The sequence below is a fragment of the Cajanus cajan genome, chromosome 6 (assembly GCF_000230855.2).
Source record: "Cajanus cajan strain Asha chromosome 6, NIPB_CcT2T_4, whole genome shotgun sequence".
Taxonomy (NCBI): Eukaryota; Viridiplantae; Streptophyta; class Magnoliopsida; order Fabales; family Fabaceae; genus Cajanus; species Cajanus cajan.
The window spans coordinates 52,687,354-52,703,122 of record NC_138522.1 but is presented as its reverse complement, the minus strand read 5'-3'; positions in this window follow the sequence as shown (position 1 = coordinate 52,703,122).

The following is a 15,769-nucleotide window of genomic DNA, read 5'->3' as shown; positions in this document are numbered from 1 at the left end:
TTGTTGTGCAGTAAATCAAACCAAACCTAATATAATTTGAGATTTATTTTATTATTTAAGTACGCTAATGTATATGAGTTCTTTAGATATTGAGAATAAAATTATGTTAGAAGATGTACCCAAAATAAATATGTATTTTTTTCTTTTTTCTTGCAAATTGGTCTGCTAACTTGTCGACCCACCCTTAGGTAAGTAGGCCTAGGCATCCAATCCATTTTTACTTGGGGGATTAGTTCGACGCAATTCATTTTTGGCAAGTTGACAGCAAGGTGAGTTTAAATAAACTAGGTCAATCAGTAAATATATGTCTACATATATATTTTTTTTAATGTGGTTATAAAGATGTGTATTATAACAACTTGACAAGTCATCGTACTTTCTACTAAAAAATCAATATTAAGTAGAAGCTAAAACATGCATGGAGTAAAATGTAGGGAAATATATACAACATGTAAAATCTAATACATATACTATATACATGAAAGGTTAAACTACAAATATCCTCTATATCATCGATCAAGGACTCCAAAATATGACTCCACTAGAAAAGTCATACAAAACAACTATCATATCGCTAGCTAACCGCCTAATTTTGTCCTGCTCACATACTAAGTATGGTCATCGCAATCCTAACCACAAGAAGAAAAAAAAGGATAAGCTTTTGAAAGAAAACAACCAACAACAATACAACAAAAAAAATGGATCAGCAATAGTACAACTCATAACTTATAGCATACTCAACATTTATCAACTTTATTACAATCAACATTTCAACATACATATATTAGCAACTAATATATCGTCACGCATGTCAACTAAAGAGATCTACTACAATTAAGGTGAACAATTTAAGTGATTTGTCCCTACCGAATCACAACATTATACCTATCTCAACCAGGTCAGGTATAGTACAGTGTTAGGCCTCATAACGAAGTCAAGTATAAACAATTTAATTTTATTTCTTAGATTTTTCTACTTAAACAAGGAAGTATGATACTATGTTAAGGTAGAACAATTTGGATATAGGTTTACCACGACATTAGTTAGTTTAACTAAGTCACCTATGGGATTAGCTCGTCAATTACCCTCCAAATACCACAACCCTTTGATACTAGGTTAGGCATTTTAACCCTCGACTTCATACTTTACTCGGTTAGTCATTCAACTAGGATATGGTTCGACTAATTCCACACCAAAACCACATGAACCCTAAAGGGAAACAACTTTTAAAACAACTTTTAAAACAACTTAATTCGTCTCTAGCATCTATGTATCTCAACTTAGACATGTATCTCAACCACTTGCCCATAACTTTACCACTTTATACAGCACACAACTTTACAACTTTCAACATACAACATATCATCATTAATCCATCTATCAACTTACTACATAGGTATTCATCATATATCAGCACACATCAAATTAATCATCAATGATCAACTATAGTTCATCATAAAACAACCAACATACAACATGTAGATATCGCCCAATGCTACTCAATGGCGTCTGGCACCATCGAGGCAGGGAACTTCCTGTCTCGCCCATGCCCAACATCGCCTTACTCATGCCCAACGTGATTAAGGTAGAGAGTGCCCCACACTCTCGTTCCTAACATGGCAAAACCCACGTTCAACCTCAATCAGACAAAGAGCTTTCTGCTTGACTCACACCCAATGCCACACCCATTAACGCACAACGTGAACCCAAACAGAGACGAGTCTCTCTCCTTGCGCCCGACACCTTTCCAATCACCCCAACGCTAGTCCAGCTCGAGGTCACTCCCTCTTACCACGATCAACGCCACCAATCATGCACTTGACGTGGAGAAGGGAAGACCATTTTGTAACGCCCGATTTATATAATACTAATTATATATTTTCTTATATAATATTTTTTTTTAATGAAGATAAAGATAAAGAAAAAGAATATTTTCTGAATTTATTACATGACATATCGTTCTAAAATAGTTACAATAATGTACTATTTTACACATTATTTATTTCTTCCACTTCTATTATAATATTTTATTGATAGTGAAAAGAAAATTACAATTGAAATAATATGGTTGACAAATAAAATTATAACAGATCCATCAAATAGCCTCCATATTCCAATTTCTTCCAAGTAGGACAGCAGTAATAACAACTGCAAAATGATATGGAATCCCAAGTAGACCCATCTATTTTATAATATATTTAATTTTAAAAACAAAGAAAAGAGATGAGTGAGAACAATATCCAATAAAGACAATAATTCAAAAGAATATACAGAATTATTTATAATCAATATTAAACATATATATATATATCATATATTAGATTTTCATAATACAATAAAATTTGAATTATACTTGTAGTGACTAGTCAGGATAAATGAGCATCATAATAATACCAACCAACAAAAGGATATTTCACCTTAACCAACAAGAGGATATTTCACATTTATTCCTTACTCATTTAAATCTCCAAGGTCAAACCTTCAACTACAAATAATTCAAACTTTATCTTCTATGGCCATAGAACAATATTTATCTTTATAAATACGTGAAGAAATAACAACAAGACGAGTCCAAGATATCACAACTATATCATAGTTGATTATAAATATATTTACGTAAAAAAAATATATATTAAGAGTACCAATGATGTAAATAAAAATGACAATCATTATAAAATAATTAAACAATATAAAATATGAACACCTTAATAATTGTTATGGATGAAAAATAATCATAGGTTAAGCAAATAAATGAGGTTAGGGACACCTCACTAGATAAATACACATAAAAAATAACATAAATAAATAAACATAGTAGTAGATAAAATTTTAAAGAGATAATGTTCTCCTTCCCCTTACCTTAGAATATCGACTTATCTGCGTAAAAACTTCAAGATCATTTTCCTACTCATTTTTCCTCTCTTTCTCTCTTTCTTTCTCCCTCTCTCTTTCTCTTTCCCTCTCTAGGTTTTCACCTCTGGATGTTATATTTTTTTCACAGCCCATGCCTCCTATTTATAGGCATTCAGGGGTACCTGGAACAACCCGTACTGAATTCGGAACGGCCCGTTTTGGATCCTTCGAATATATGCAAAATTTTCACTGGAACGACCCGTTCTAAAATCAGAACGACCCGTTTTCAAAAAGCAGAACGACCCGTTCTAAAATCAGAACGGCCCGTTCTAGAGTTTATTTTTACACTCATTGGCCATCATTGGAACGGCCCGTTTCTAACTTGGATTTTTAGGCATTTTTAGAATCTTAGAACGGCCCGTTTCACTTTGAGAACGACCCGTTCTGAGATAGGAAAAGTATGCCTCTTTACTAATTTGGAATGGCCCGTTCCATTTTTGAAACGACCCGTTCCGGGCCAACAAACACAACTCTCTTTGAAAATTTGGAACGGCCCGTTCCACTTTTGGGAACGGCCCGTTCCGAGCCTTCAAAATACCAGAATAATATATTGTATTATTTTTAATTATAAAAATTCCTTTAATAATCCCCATAAATATTTAAAATACATAATAATCAAGTATTAAAATCTCTAAAATATTCTACATAAAAGACCCATTTTTATTAATTAATAACTATAGGAAAATAATTTTCATAAATATAATAATAATTAATCATTGTATAAATTTTGGGATGTTACACTTTTGTTTGAATTGTCCCTAACACAGTGAAGGCTTTCCCAACACGACATCAATTCTAACACATGACAAAACCCGAATTTTCCTAATACACCTAAAACTCAAAAACTTCAACCACATGCAACACAAAACTAACGCATTCACATCACAATCAACTTGAAGTCAACTCAAAAATAGTACATGCAACCATAAATTTGCAACATTCATCAAAAATCCCCTTATGGACAACTTCAAAGACCAAACCTACCCCACATCTTAACTCCAAGTAAATCAACAATGTAACACGAAATTGAAGGATCTCTATACCCAACAATTAGTATACATCTCATTTAAACAATGCAAGCTTCCCTTACCTCTTAAGAGAAATAAAATCAATAAAAGGAAATGAGGGAAGAAGAAGCTTCACATGAATTTGAGCTTGGCTCTACAACACAGCTTGAGGAAGAAACTCTCATTACTACTCACCAACTACACAAAAGAAAGGGAAGAAGAAGAAGAAAAAAAAAAGTCTCAACCCAAGGGAAGGAAAGAGGAAGAAGGAAAAGAGGTCCCTCACACAAGTCCCCATTCTCTACTAAACATAAGTGTTACACATATTACAGTATCTTATACAAACCTATTTGTATTTTTATTGATAGTAAATTTTTAATATCCTATTATTAAAATAAGCTACAATTTTTTTTAAGTAAATACTTGTATTAAAATTTAAGAGACAAAAAACAATCTTATTGCATGTTTTCTCATTTTATTAATTTAACTTATTGTTTTAGTCATGAAATTATAAAATTTTGATATTATGTTTCTTTTCATGATCAGTGTTTTAAAATTAAAAATTAAAGACTAATTTGTACTTGCAAGACGTGACTTTTGTTAACAAACATTGTTCTAACACAAACAAAAATCAAATTTGGAAGTACTAGGTCGACCATTTGTGCCCAAAGCAGACCTTGCAAAGAAGGGTTAATTACATTATTACTTAAATTTAAGGGTCAATTTATTTCAAAGAAGGAGATGAGATATGAGATATTTTAATGGAGGAGAGAGAAATGAGAATGAAAGATTTGGAAGTTTTATTTAATTAAAAGAAAAGAAGGAAGAAATTTTTAATGAAGCAAGAAGGGTAATTATTTTCTTATTATGTTCACAAGGAAATAAAATAAAATTTAAAGATGTGTATATATTTTTTATTATCAATGGGAACATAAGTTTAGGCATATATTTTTTTAATGTAACTTTAAAGATGTGTATTATAGTATCTTATACAAACCTACTTGTATTTTTATTGAAAGAAAATTTTTAATATCATTTTATGAAAATAAATTATAAAAAATAAATAAGTAAACACTTTTATTCAATGTAAGAGAAAAAATAGTCTTATTATTTGTTTTTCTCATTTTAATAATTTACCTTATTGATCTAGTCATGAAGTTATAAACTTTTGATATATGTTTATTTTGTATTGAAGTATTTTCATTTTAGTTTCTACTATTTAAGAAGCATTATAACTATTATTTTGTTAATTACATATTTACATTATTACTTAATTGTAATGGTCGGTGTAGTTTAAAGAAGGAGATGAGATGTGAGATATTTTAATGGAAGGGAGAAAGAGGAAATTAAATGGTTAGAAATTTTGTTTGTCTAAAGAAGGTAAAGAAGAAATTTTAATGAAATGAAAAAGGTAATTCTTTTCTTGTTTGATTCACATGAAGATAAGATAAATTTTAAGAAACTATTTATCCTTATATATTCTAGTAATTTTGTAATTTTGAATTAAAAATATAAGTAAGAATATCTTAAACATTATATTAAAAATATTTTAAAATGTTTCATCTTTCCTTCAAATCTCTCTAATATTAGAAGTTAGTGAGTTAAAATTAGATGAGATATTTTCTCCTGGTTTCTCTTATATTTACCTCCTCAACATTTGTAAATCTTTTTCATGAACCAAAATGAAAAGAAAGTAAAAATAATAAACAAGAATAAAAAATATTTAAAATCATGATAATTAATTAAGACACAGGATGTGGCGTCCAGTGTAACAAGCAGCCATAGAAAGTCCAAAGATACGCGACGAAAGTAATAACTTCACTCTGAAGTTTCTCAAAAGAATTAAGGATGCAGAGCACTTTCTAGCACTAGTAATATTTTTGTTGTTCATCATTATTATAGTATGAGTTGTTTCGTAAAGGTTTTAGAATATGCTTTTTCAGCCAAAGTAGATGGAACATTTGATTTTGATATTTGATTGAGTTAAGAAACATGAAAGGTATAATATGTCGCTTTTTTAAACTCGTGCCTTTGTGTGTGTAGTTTAAGTCACAAAGAAATAAGATGTCTTCTTCCTTTTCCATGCTTTTCTATTTCTCCCTCCTTTTCCACTTTTTTTAAAATTCTTTTGATGAGATGAACTTAATTGTTGGCATCTAAGTGTAGAATGGTGTCTCCTTTCATATTATGCATTGCTCCTCTTTTTCCTTTCCACACTCGAAAAGGCAAAAACAATGGACACAATTTTAAATTCAGTTAAGGAAGGTGCATTCAAATTCACATTTTTTTCTTATCAATTTTTACAATATTCGAAAATTCAGAAGAAAAAAAGTGAGTAAAAATTTCAACTCAATCACAATCTAATTTAGTAGATTAAACATTTTTATTATAAAATAGATTAAACATTTTAACCTAATGAAATATACACATTGAATTATGTGATATTGTTCTTATAATTATATATACTAAATTTCACATGATTTAGAGACTAGTTAGATACAAATTAGAAGTATTTTTAAAAAAAATTGCTAAAAATAAAAGTATTTTTTAATAAAAAATTCTTAAAAATACTTTTAAGTTTGTATTGAAATAGACTCTTATATTTTTTTAAATATATTATCTAACAATAAATATTTTTACATATATTTTGAAATATCATATTATACATTAAAATAATATTAAAATAATATGATATAACAAACTAGCAAATAATGTGATATATTGTTAATATTTATTTTTTTTTTGTTTAAGTCACAATTATCTTCTACTAAAATTATTATTATTTGAGTTAACAAGACTGTACTGGAAGTGATAAAATTATTCTCTAAATATTTAACATGATTACATTTTTAGAATTTAAATTTGATATTATTTATCAAGTTGATACAATATTATTTGAATTGATCGTATTTTTATGGATAAACACTTTTATATTATTTGAATTATTCGTATGTTTGTTAATTAATACTTTTATATTATTTGAATTGATCGATGTTTGTTGATTAACACTTTATATTTCGTTATAACAAAAGAAGAAGAAAAAAAATGAATAAACACTTTTATATTTTGTTATAACAAAAAAAAAGAGAGATAAACACTTATATTTTGTTATGAGAGAGAGAGAGAGAATATATCGAAAAGGTTTAAAATCGAGGAAAAGAAAATAATCCCTTAAAAAGCTTAAGGTTGAGGAATCATGAACTCATGGTTTAATTATAGGAAGTAAAGGACGAAACTTTACAAGAAAAATCATTGCTTCCACTCTTTTTATATGGAGCAACTTACATATATATATTTATATTAGACATAGAATCAGCATGGCCATATTCTCCACTTCTTCTCATGCCTTTAAATATCAGCAACTTTAATCATTACTACTACACTATAATCTCTCAAAGGTTTGATTAGACAGGCTTGGGGAAGCAACTTTCCCATGATCTAAAGCACATTTCTCCAATTAAGAATACGAGAAATAAAGGATTTCATTAAATATATATATATAAAAGAAAGGTTCACAGATGATATGTGAATTTGTATTTGTGAGTGATACTTAAATCTGTGCAATTTTAATCAAAAAAAAAAAACATCTTATTTAACTAAAATATGGGTATAGATAATACTCAATTTATTAAATTTGATACGGAAATGAAATGGGTATACACTTACCTATCTTGTATCCATACCTATATCGTACTCATTTTCAATTTTTAGAAACTTAATTTTTTTTTTAAATTTTTTTTTAAAATTTATGTAATTTTTATTCTATTTTTATTTTATGTCAAATGAAACTTAACTTGTGTAGTTTTATAATTGTTACTCTATATTGAAATATATTTTTTAACATTATATTACAAAAAAATATTTAATTTTTGGACGAGTATGAATATTCATGATACCCAACGAGAATAGGGATGAGAACACAAATCTCATATCCGTCAGATATAAAGATGAAGATGGGAATAGAGTACGATCGAGAACAGGGATGGGATAGTGAAATTCACACCCATCCTGCCCTATTACCATTTTCATAGTAACGATTCACTTACTCAAAGAGTAAGTTTTGATAGAGTTATTACATTCAATAATTCATTATATATCAAATTTTACCAATTTAACTATTAAATTAAAAATTCTTAATGTATAAACCAAGTTTATAAATTTATAAAATATTTGAAAATCATATAATACTTTGTTATATAGATTTAAATCAAAGTATAAAATATTTTTATGATTATACGTTAATTTGAATTAATGAAACAAAATATCAAATAATTTTTTTAAAAATTTGTAGATTTGATTTATATACTAAAAAATTTTAATTAAATGATTGTATCGTTGAACTTTGATTTAGAACTCCACTTAATAACATGTGTTCTATATTAAATTTTAACGGTTCAATTGTTAGATTAAAAATTCTTAACATATAAATCAAGTCTACAAAATTTTAAAATATTCAAAAATTATATTATACTATGTTATATAAATTCAAATTAATGTATAAAATATTTTTATGATTATTCTTCAATTTAAATTAATGAAGCAAAGTATTAATTAACTTTTATTATATTTTTACATGTGTAGAATTGATCTATGCATTAAAATCTTTTAATTTGATAATTATATTATTAAAATTTAATTTATATCATGAGTTAAGTAATATAAGTCAATCAAAACTTACTAAATGAATCTCTCATTTCTCTCTATATATAATCTACTGGATATTTAATTGACTTAATATATCATTTGATTTTAAATAGTTAGGTCTCTAAACTAAAAAATTACAATTAAATTCTTAATCTTTTATAAATTCTGTAATAAGACCACTATAATTAATAAAATTGTGACAAATTGTTATTTTGTAATAGTTTAAAACCAACACAAATTAATTATGGGGACTCAAATACAAAAATAATATATAGAAAATAGGACTTAATTACAAACTTTTGATACTTATAGACCTAAATAAAAAATTACAAAAATTTTAAGAATCAAATAATATATTAAATTTATTTATTTTGTCGATAATCAAGTGCATGAATCAATTAAAATATAATTATTTCAATTTAACGAATAGTTTGAAGTTCAAAATTTTTGAATATACACTTACATTCAATTCTACAGTACTATCATTTATAGTAATGTTACAATACTAGAAAATAACTCACTACAATAAATTTGTCATATAGTGACACATGCCCTACAGTGATATTATACATGTCACTAAAAATTACTTTTACCTATACAATAATTATAATATATGTTGGTATATATTATATTAAAAAGTGTAGATATAGGCTATAGTGACACATATTTATTAAATTTCATTCAAAATCAAAACTATAATTGTGTGTAAACTATATATCAAATAGACATATACTTAATATATTGTATCTATAATGATATTTTTTGTCTGTCACTGTATGTAATATTTTTTGTAGTGACTGCTTGTTGTAAAAGATGCATGTGATGATATAGGAAAATAAATATTTAATTTGTTCACAAACTTGGTTTCATGGTGCCAATATTCATTCTTACTAAGTAAGGCAACCAGAAGATCACTAGAAAGAAATGTCTTCCCAACAATAGTTTGGAATTGGAATCCAAACAGTTTATATCTTTTAGTATCTGGTTCGGGTTTGAGTTCCCCTTAACCTAAGTCCTCAACCATACAAAATATAATATAAAAAGTACGTCCAAAAAAGTTGAATCCCAACTTAATGCAATGGGAGCATTACATGTATACAGGTAATTTAGCTTTGTCGTCACATCTAGTTTCCTAATTCCTATTCTGTATGGGTCTAGAATACAAGCTTAGAAATTTATGCTCTATCTTTTTTATACAAGCCAAAAATCTATTGATAAAGTATAAAGAATATTTCAACCCATGTATAAAGAATAATTTAAGAATATGTTGAGAACCTGCTAACTAGATAAAAAAAACAAGGCAACAAATCAGTCTAGAAAAGAGCTTGGTACAAAAGCATGCTAAAGGAGCTTTAATTAAATTAACCAATTTGAAAAGGAAAAGGAGCTCTTCACTACACTTATAAGAATATATATGTCTACCATATAATTTTATAAGATGTAGGCTTTGTTTGAATAAATTTATTTATAAGTACTTATAATCAGTGACGGATACACGTTTGGGAGGGTGGGGGCACTTGCCTCCACTACTATTTGAGACATAATTAATTTTTTATTTAAAAAATAAAAATTATATTCTAATAAAATAAATAAATAATTTAAATTATCATATGTATAAAATATAGATTCAGAGAAAATATTTATTTATTTGATGTCTGTCAAACTTTTAAAGGAGATTAATTCAAAGAATATTTCTTAATAACGAATCAATTTTTTTTAAAATTAATTGTGATATATATATATATATATTTTTTAATACTCACATATTTAATGTAATATATTAAAAAATCAATTTTTGGTAAAATAAAATTTACAATATGCATATTTATCTTTTGTGTTTTTTATTTATTGTATACGTTGATTAAAAATATCAAAATAAGAAAATTTGAAAGATTTATGTTTTATTTAAAATTGTTATTATAAAATATATTTTAAAATAAATTATCACCTAAAAATATATGTTAGATATTAAAAATATGTTTATATCATAAATAAATTAAACTTGATTTTTATAAAATTTAACATATTTATTTTTATATTTTTAATAATATTAAATTATTATAAAGTAGGTTTTTAGGATTGTAATTCTACCCAAACATTTAAAAGATGTCTATGATAGATAAATAAGTTATACTTAGGATATATATTTTTAAAGAAAATTAGGTTCAAACATACTAAATTATAATAAAATCTAGTCTGACCTAATTTATTTTCATCTTTAATTGTAATCATAGATATAAAAGCTTGTAAAAAATTATTATGATATATTTATGCCTTTCAAAGTTATACATAAAATTTTTAATACTATATATATATATATATATAAGTATTGCTCCCACTATCTAAAATTTTTGGATCCGTCACTGCTTATAATAGTGAGATAAAAAAATTTATGTCATAAATTAAAATTAACTTATATAATTATGTTTTCTTTAGAAGTTTGATGAAAGGGTTTGTTAAAAGTCAAAAGTTGATGTGGAGTATGAAAAAAAATAAATTCATTTTATTTTTATTTTATTTTATTTTGTTATAAGTATTTATGGGGATATTTATGCTAATAGATAGATAGTGAAGAAAAAAATTGGTGTCTAAACATAATATTACTTATTTCGTATAATCTAAATACTAGAGAAAATCGAAAGCTAAATCAGTTGCCATGCACTTTTAATTTACTCATTCTCCACGATTAATAATTACACGAGTAAGGAGGTTTTGCCTTTATTTATTTGATTAATAAGAAAGAAAATCTTTCTAACAAATATCTTAAAGGTATTAAGAAAATAATAAAGTTTTTTATTAACAAATACAATACAACCCATCATTAAAATATCGTTTCTCTCCTCATTTGAATTAAACAGACTCTTAAGCCCTGTGTAAAATATTGTGAATAGCATAATAACAGTTTCATTATTATTATTATTATTATGATATTTTTAAATTAAATGCTCATTGGTCTATTTAAAGACTTGAGTCCCACTAACTTTTAAATGGGTTTGGGCTCTTTTATTATTATTTTTTGTTTCAGGCCCATTTATTATTTATATAAAAGTAAGTCTGTAAGATTATTTAAGACGTCTTGTGACGAAAGAAGTTTTTAAATATAGTTTTTTTTTTCTTTCTCAAATGGGTTATAAGAGAATAATTCACATCAACTAAGTCTGAGACTTAAATTTGATAAATATATATATATATATATATATATATATATATATATATTTATTTATTTATTTATTTATTTTTAATAGGAAGACATAATTTCTTTTTATTAGATTGGTTTTATAGAGATAAATAACGATTTCATGTTTAAATTGAAGACCAAACATTAATCATTGATTAAGAACATAATAATTCTAAGGATTTTTAATATTTGAGAAATATATTAATTCTATAAAAATTATTACAATCTAATAATTGTATTAAAGTTTGAACTATATATAATTGTACGTGTGAATTAGATAGTGTGAAATTATTACTACTTCGTCATTAAAATTTCAATCTTTCAAATATATAATTGTATTGAATATTTTTAAAAATAATTATTATCCATAGTAGTTTTTTCCTAATCAAATAAGATCATCTGTTAAGAAAGGTATTTGTGGTCTAAAAAAAATCTGCCCATTTCAATCAGGATGTTAAAAAGAAATAAGTTTATTGAATAACCCACTTAACATTTTTTCTTTCGAAACAAATTGGGGTGGATTGACTTGATTGATTCTTTTTTTGGGTGGGGAGAGGCGCATCAACCTGTTTTCCTTTTCTTAGAAAAAAATTAATTAATAATTCTTATGTTCATAATAATTTATAATTTCTGTAACCATATCTTAATTATGTTTTAGATGTTAGATAATATTTTTATGAGTCTACATTTGAATTATTATTATTATTTTTTTAAATTATAGGTAAATCCTCCAATTCTTCACAAAATGAGGTGAAATAGATTTTTCTAGCCACATTACATATACATATATAGGTGAAATAGATTTTTCTGTCAAAAACTGTTCAGGTATATATTTTGAAAACATGGTAAAAAAATTATCTTAAAGAATTAAAGGTGATTAATTACACGATAAATGGGTCTATTTTCTTAAGTCCAAATTCAATAATGTTATAGTATAAACAATGACGACTTTGAGTATGAGTGGGGCAACTGTCCAAGCCTCCAAGGCCTCATTGTGGAAAATGTACCAAAAAAAATATTATTTAGCGTAGATAATATAAAAAAATACAAAAAAAATATTAAAGAAAATAAAATAATTATAAACAGTTAATCAATAATCAATTTTTTTCATTAGTTGATAAAAATCTACTAATAATTTAAGAAAATAAATTCATAATATTAGATGTACAAATGAAAGTATGATATTTTGTAAACTTATTACTATTTTTTTCCTTATAGTGGATTTTCATAAGTGTTAACATAAAAAGGGGTGGGTATATGGATCAGTCTGACCTGCTTAAGGTTCGACCCATAAAATCTACAATTTATACAGATTGAATAAATCAGACTCGTAAAATAAATGGACTTATTTTTCAATCCCGTATTCGGCCAGCCAAAATCTACGGATTAATGAACTAGCTTGCGCGTCTAAATAATGGCTCAAAAAAAATATTTTTTTAAAATAAAAAATAAATAATTTAAAATGGTTTGAAATACTAAATATATCTTTTTTATTTATAAGCTAAATTTCATCACACTAAAGTTTATCAACAATTAAAATGGTTTGAAACACTAAATATTAAAATGTTAAAATAAAACTAATTACAAATACTTATATAATAGTATCAAACTTTCAATAATAAAAGTATCAAAATGTCATAAAAATAATCCAAATAACAAATACATATTTACTAAACATAGTTTTAATGTCATAATAATTAAAAATTAAATATATAACTTAATATTAAAGTATTTATATATAAAAGTATTAATTAGTGAAATCCGTGGACTAGCTCGCGAGCTCCCAAATTAAATCCGTCAAGTCCACGTACTTCACGGACTGGACTAAAAAATTAAACATAATCATACGGATTTGAATAAAATGGGTCTGTTATCTGAAGTCTGCGGACTTACGGACCGATCTGCGGTCCTGCGTCCATCTACCCACCCCTACATAAAATCACAAATAAGTTGTCTTTTTTCTCATATTTTCTTTATCTATAATTTTTTTTAAAATCATGATCTATCTTATTTTGATGAAAATTCAAAATTAAATTATGAATCTTCATCTCTGTGCCGTGAACTTCTTTGTGATGTGTCAATATTATTGATCCATTTTTTTTGTTGCATAATGGTCTATAACAATAACTCATAATCTCATATAAATGTATCACATGTTTTGCAATTATGTACTTAATTATTTGTATGTTTACACTTTTAGATTTAAAATTTGGATCATAAGTAATATTCAAATATTTATTAGAGCATTATTTTTTCACTTCACCTAAGAGTTAAGACACACAAAAAATTCAGAGTTGATCCTAAGTATAAATAATGTTATTTTTAATTTAAATGACACTTTTAGATTGCATTTATTATATTATTTTAATCAGAACGGAATGTTTATTTATAACAAGAATTAATGAGCTAAATACTCAAAAAATAAATATTAGGAACTAAATGAAGAAAGATAAAATTACCTTTATGCTCCTATATAAAAATGCCCTAGTTTTATTTTATGGATTAATAATCACAAGACAAGTTAGTCCATTTTAATTACATTTAACTTTAATAATTTTTTCTTATATTTAAATTTCTCTCAATTTATATTTAATTTTATGTAAACAAAAATTATTTTTGAATATTTCAACTAAATTAAAAAATTAAAATATCAAAATTAATTCCGAAAAATAAAATAAAGAATTGGATAAAAAATATATTTCATGTAAAAGATTAACAACTAATATATTAAAAATAAAAATATTAGATTTTACATAAACATAATTATATCGATTCCTCGAATAATTTTATCCTAAATATTTCTATATAAATAATATTATAAAATAAATTGTTACTGAAGATGATTATATATAAATAAATATATTAAAACAAATATATCAAAATAAAAAACTAGAAAAAAAATATTTTAACAATTACTAATTATTATTGAATTTTAGGAAAATTGGAAAAAAAAATTACTTGAATCTTGATTAACATTGATAAAATTTAAACTGTATTGATTAACATTAATAAAAGAAAATTAAATATTTTTATTTATAAACTCAAATAATCTGTTTTATAAAAAAATATAATCAAAAGCATTTATAGTATTATTTATTCTCAAGCATTATTATAATAAATCATATTCTCATTATCGATTGACTAATTTTTTTTTTTAAACGTACACTAATTATTTTTATTTCTTAAATCATTAAATTAATTTTTTTAAATAAAAGAAAATTTGAATAATATATATATATATATAAAATTTTAATCATATTTCGGAAATATTTAATCAATTATAGGTTTTACCCTCAATTAAAATTCAATTAATCTTTTTATTTTTCTTTTGTCTTACGAGGAATTTTTTACACAGTTTTTTTATAGTTATTTGACCATTTATTCAGTTTAAGCAACTATCGTATTATTTATACATGAAAAAATAGGATACACATTTTTTCTTATATTTCTGTGTCATCCACATTTTTTTTCTTATTTTATTGTTATTTGATTAACATAGATAACATTAAAACGGTATTAATTAACGTTAATAAAAGGGAAAAAATTGGAAAAATATATTTTATATAAAAGAAAACTATTTTTTCAAAAAATATTTCAACTAAATTCAAAAAATCAAAACTAATTTTATATGTTCTTGAAGAAAAAGTCATATTAAATAGTTAAATTGATTTAAAAATAAATAAATAATATATATATATATATATATACTATCATTAACCCCTTCAAATATTAATATTTTGTTCAAATTTCAACGAAGATAATTTTTATTAATTTATTCGTTTGCAATTATAATTAATAAAAATCAAATTCAATCGTTAAAGCACATTAAAATATATCATATTAATAAAATTATTAAAATAGTCCATATACACACATGTATCAAATATAGTTATTAAAAGTGACCACCATTTTTATAGAGAAAAAAAAAGTGACTAACATTTTTTTTTGTTATGGAAACTTAAAACAATTTTTTCCCCCATTTTCTTTAATAAATTGATGGTTGATAATATAATAACAAGCAACTGGG